This window comes from Oncorhynchus tshawytscha, linkage group LG31, assembly GCF_018296145.1.
Source record: "Oncorhynchus tshawytscha isolate Ot180627B linkage group LG31, Otsh_v2.0, whole genome shotgun sequence".
Lineage (NCBI taxonomy): Eukaryota > Metazoa > Chordata > Actinopteri > Salmoniformes > Salmonidae > Oncorhynchus > Oncorhynchus tshawytscha.
In genome coordinates this window covers 28673041-28679228 of record NC_056459.1, presented here as the reverse complement: position 1 = coordinate 28679228, position 6188 = coordinate 28673041, and positions in this window count along the sequence as shown.

Here is a 6188-nt window from a genome sequence, read left to right as displayed (position 1 = left end):
GATCACCACTTTTATTAAGAATGTGAAATGTCGGAATAATAGTTATTTCTTTCAGCTTTTATTTCTTTCATCACATTCCCAGTGGGTCAGGAGTTTACATACACTCAATTAGTATTGGATAGCATTGTCTTTAAGTTGTTTAACTTGGGTCAAACGTTTCGGGTAGCCTTCCACAAGCTTCCCAGAATAAGTTGGGTGAATTTTGGTCCATTCCTCCAGACAGAGTTGGTGTAACTGAGTCAGGTTTGTTGGCCTCCTTGCTCGCACACGTTTTTTTTTAGGTCAGGCTTTTGTGATGGCCACCCAATACCTTGACTTTGTTGTACATAAGCCATTTTGCCACAACTTTGGAAGTATGCTTGGGGTCATTGTCCATTTGGAAGACTTATTTGCAACCAAGCTTTAACTTCCTGACTGATGTCTTGACATGTTGCTTCAATATATCCACAGAATTTTCCTCCCTCATGATGCCACCTATTTTGGGAAGTGCACCAGTCCTTCCTGCAGCAAAGCACCCCCACAACATGATGCTGCCACCCCTGCTTCACAGTTGCGATGGTGTTCTTTGGCTTGCAAGCCTCCCCCTTTTTCCTCCAAACATACGGTCATTATGGCCAAACAGTTCTAATTTTGTTTCATCAGACTAGAGGACATTAACCCTGAAAAGTACGATCTTTGTCCCCCATGTGCAGTTGCAAACCGTAGTCTGGCTTTATGGTGGTTTTGGAGCAGTGGCTTCTTCCTTGCGGAGTGGCCTTTCAGGTTATGTCGATATAGGACTCGTTCTACTGTGGATATAGATACTTTTTGTACCTGTTTCCTCCAGCATCTTCACATGGTCCTTTGCTGTTGTTCTGGGGTTGATTTGCACTTTTCGCAGCAAAGTACGTTCATCTCTAGGAGACAGAACGCATCTCCTTTCTGAGTGGTATGACGGCTGCATGGTCCCATGGTGTTTATACTTGCGTACTATTGTTTGTACAGATGAACGTGGTACCTTCAGGCATTTGGAAATTGCTCACAGGGATGAACCAGACTTGTGGAGGTCTACAATAATTTTTTTCTGAGGTCTTGGCTGATTTCTTTTTGATTTTTCCCATGATGTCAAGCAAAGAGGCATTGAGTTTGAAGGTAGGCCTTGAAATACATCCACAGGTACACCTCCAATAGGCTAATTGGCATCATTTGAGTCAATCAGAAGCTTCTAAAGCCATGACATAATTTTCTGGAATTTTCCAAGCTGTTTAAAGGCACAGTCCAACATTAGTGTATGTAAACTTACAGTGAAATAATCTCTAAACAATTGTTGGAAAAATGATTTGTCATGTACAACTTCCCAAGACTATAGTTTATCAACAAGAATTTTGTGGAGTGGTTGAAACACTTCGGTTGGAGTCATGAAAACTCATTTATGTAAACGTCTAACTTCAACTGTATTTTTGGTAGGATTCAATGCCATATGTGCATTCATGTCATTTTAATTGAACATTCTGTCAGCTGTGTTCTTTAAGAAGAACGCAACATCTTCTTTACGGTCCAATTCGTTAAGACAATTGACCAAATATTACAGCTACTGGCCGGGACATATTGGACTAATATGCATTATATAGTGTTACATGAACTCCTATCAGAGGTGGTTGAGGGACAGTGAATGGCACGACAATTGGCCTCAGGATCTCGTCATGGTATCTCTGCAATTAAATTGCCATTGATAAAATGCAATTGTGTTCATTGTCCGTAGCTTATGCCTACCCATACCTTAACCCCCACCGTCACCATGGGGCACTCTGTTCACAACGTTGACATCAGCAATCCGCTCACCCACGCGACGCCATACACGTGGTCTGCGGTGTTGAGGCCGGTTAGACATACTGCAAAATTCTCTAAAATGATGGAGGCGGCCTATGGTAGAAATGAATGTTCAATTCTCTGGTAACAGCTCTCATGGACATTCCTGCAGTCAGCATGCTAATTGCACACTCCCTCGACTTAAGACAGCTGTGGTATTGTGTTGTAACGTAACTGCACATTTGTGTTCTTTTTATTATCCCCAGCACAAGGTACACCTGTGTAACAATCATTCTGTTTAATCAACTTCTTAATATGCCACACCTGTCGGGTGGATGGATTATCTTGGCAATGGAGAAATGCTCACTAACAAGGATGTAAACCAAATATGTTCAACATTTGAGAGGTTGTGTGTGTATGGAAAAGTTCTGTAATCTTTTATTTCAGTTTATGAAACATGGGACCAACACTTTACATATTGCATTTTTATATTTTTCAGTGTACATATGTGGTCAATGGCATCTTGACATTTTGCTTTAATGTAACTTTTTCTCTTATTCCATCCAGAGCTGTTGACAGGTTAAGAGACTTGGGGAATCAAATGAATTTGTCTTACATGAACTGATTTGTGCAACGTAAAGAATTCCACGGATGTATGGCTGCCATTTTAATGTCTCTAGAGTCTTTTTGATGTAACTTGATTGTTGTCAGTGGGCAGAACAAAACAAGTGGAATGTTAGACCCATCTGCCTTGCATTATATGTTACTCTTGGTGACGTCACATATCTTCCACTGCTGGTGGGTTTGGCAACTTTGTGCCTTTTTTTAAAAATGTGTTTTTTTTTAACTCAATGTCTGCATGACTGTATTCAAAACTGGGGACATTTTTAAAAAGGAACTCACCAACTTGATACAGTCCATCCATAGGACTGTATTTCCTACCATCATTCCTGACTCACAGGGTTGTATACAGAAAGACTTGTAAAGAAACATGCTAACTTCACAATGATCGATCATCACTTCAAAAGGACCATCACTTTACAGAACAACATAGGCATTTCTGCCTCGATCTTTAGTACTGGGATCTTTTAGTAGGAATGTTATATTTGGATGTCTGAACTTTGAATTTTATTTATTGTGTGGGGGGGGGGACTAATCAATCAGTGGTGTACAGTTTCTCTGGTTCTTCTTTTTGGAGTACTATATATTATATATATATACACACTAAGTGTGGTGCAAATTCATTACCATGAAGAACTTCCCATGGCAGACTGACCAGGTGAAAGCTATGATCCCTTATTGATGTCACTTGTTAAATACACTTCATTCAGTGTAGATCAAGGGGAGGAGACAGGTTAAAGAGGGATTTTTAAGCCTTGAGACATGGATTGTGTATGTGTGCCATTCAGAGGGTGAATGGGCGAGACAAAACATTAAGTTCCTTTTAGAATGGGCTCTGCTAGTAGGCGCCAGGCCTATTGGTTTGTGTCAACTGCAACGTTTCTGGGGTTTTCAAGCTCAACTGTTTCCCGTGTGTATCAAGAATGGTCCAGCACCCAGAGGACATCCAGTCAACTTGACACAGCTGTGGGAAGCGTTGGAGTCAACATTGTCCACCCTCCCTGTGGAACGCTTTTGACACCTTGTAGAGTGCAGGGGGTGCAGCCTTCTATGTGGTTGTAATGCACAAGATGTATTATGTGGAAGATGCAGAATGGTTGTGTTAGCCTGGTCCCAGATCTGTTTGTGGTGTCTTTCCAGCTCTTATGAAACCAGGTTATGGTGGTGTGTCCTTGAAGTTGTTCTCCTCATACCAGTCCCTTATATACCTATCACCTCATCCTTCAGATCATTTCACTGAAGCGTTCTCATTCCATTCTTTCATTGCATTCCAATTCCGTTTGTTCAAGTTGTCCATGTTACGGTCTTGCCATTCAATCCTATACAGCTGGTTGTGGTCAATATGTTGTGGCTTATTGTATCTATCTACAGTATATGGTCCATTGACGGTCAAGTTCTAGTCACTCCTAGTAGAGGTTCTGTAATGGTCCTGTTGATGTGTACATGTTGAGTCATTTATTCCAGTTTGAGTCTTACTGTCAGTCTGCTTTGTTCCATTTGTATTAGTTAGATTTTATGATGGAGAAATTTACAGTGCACCAAATGACAGACAAGCTTTATAATGCAAAGAGATATACTTTGGTATTTTAAATGATTCAGATATGTGACGTGGAATTAAAATGTAATAAATACAATTCTGAACTTTGATGTTTATGTTGCATTTTCTGCCTTGCCTTTTGTTAGTGTTATTTTTCATCAATGTAATCTGACCTTGATGGACTGATGGCATTTAGTTACTGTTGCATTTAGGCCACTTTTGACACACACACACACACAGGATATGTTACAACATCACGGGTTACTGACATTGTTACAACTGTTACCATGGTTGCTCTTTTGGCGTCCAGAAAAGAATGGGCGTAGGCCCATAGATCTTGAAGTTCAGCCTATGCACTTTGTTTAACCTTTTATTTAACTAGGCAAGTCCGTTAAGGAAACATTCTTATTTACAATGACGACCTACACCAAGTTAAATCTCTAAGACTGCTTTGAAATCACCAGCAGTGACCCGTTTAGCAGCACTCGATGAATTTAGCTACATTTAGTGACATTTTCTTTCAAGCCTATCTGAAGAACCAAACTGACAGTTGCTGACATCGAAATGGGAAAATGTAAAAAGGAATGTTCTCAATTGTGTTTTGTATAAGAAAATATACACTTTTTTTTGCAATTAGATGGTTATCCTATACATAATCTCAGCCATAGACTGGTCATGCATGTCTCACTTTCTGTGGTACCCTGAGTGATGGGTTAGTTCTAGATGGAGTTGCCGATGCGACTTAACACTAAAACAGGAAATAAAGCCGTTCAGATTCACCTTGACAGGGAGTACATGTGCCTAGCTTTGAGTCTGGTCAAGTTTATAATATTTGGTGACCAGAACAAAGCTAAATTCTCACAAGAACAAAAGTCATCTGATGATTCGGGGTTACAACTCCTTCCGCATAGCAGACTTTAGAGACAACGTTGAGGCGGAGTCACAGTTTCGACAGCTCGTGAGTTTGTGAGTGAAGTAAGCGACGCGATGTTCGCTGTGCAAGATGCACACAGTGTTGAGTAGTGCGGAGCGCAAACAGAACGCGAAGAAATCACTGAAAGCTAAATATCGCTGGTTAGACAGAAGTACACTGCTAACGGAGTCTCATAGCGGAACACACAAAAATATATACTTTTAACCTGAGAAGTTATGGCATATTGTGAATGTGTTTCATCTCAATTCAGAGACATGGTCCAAATACATTGAGAGACTGAATTTTTTGAAGCAAACGATGTGAATGAGGACAATACAAAAAGGGCAATATTACTATCAGCATGTAGAAGCACAATATATGGTTTAGTGATGGACTTGGTAGCACCACAGCTTATAACTTATGCAAACCTGATACAGCGTGTTGGAGAACACTTTGATCTCAAACCCAACGTGATAGTAGAGAGGTTTCAAGTCCTGTGGCAGAAGACCAGGTGAATCAGTAGTAGCGTATGTGGCCAGTCTAAAGCATCAAGCATCACGCTGTGAGTTTGGAGGGGCGTTTCAGAGATCAGCTAGTACGGGGCGTAGGATGTGAGCAGACACAATGTCGACTACTAGCTATTGCAGAGTTATCACGGAAAACAGCCCTGGAAAAGGTAATAGCATTAGAGGTAGCAGACCAGGGGTCACAGACCCTACAAAGTACCAAGAGCCTAAACAAGCTGTCACTGGCCCTGTCTCAGCAGCCACGTTCTTATGTAACAGTCTGTTACTGTTGCAAAGACAACCACTCAACTGATAATTGACGCTTTAAGGAGCAGAATGTCACCTTTGCAACAACAAAAAAAGTGAGACCATATTGCGCGAGCGTCACCAGTCTAGGGAGACGAGATACCCACTCCAGACTACTAAAAGACAGTCAGGACCCCAAGCCCACCAAGTCGCCGAACCCCGATCCCCTTCATCTGAGGAAGAAGAGGAGGTGGTGGTTGAGGACGCAGCCTATATAATGGTGATTCAAGAGAAACCCACAAGCCCCCTGTGGACTACGGTGGAGTTGGATAACTGCCCAGCCGTGTTCAAGCCCGTACAGTTTGGGAGAACATGCTTTTGCTGACTGTGCTATTCTTATAACTAATAATATTCTTATGACTCATTTCTGTGTTCTATTCATGTTCTGTTCTATTAACCAATTTCTGTGTTCTATTCATGTGCTGTTCTATTGACCAATTTCTGTGTTCTATTCATGTGCTATTCTATTAACCAAATTCTATGTTCTATTCATGTGCTGTTCTATTAACCAATTTCT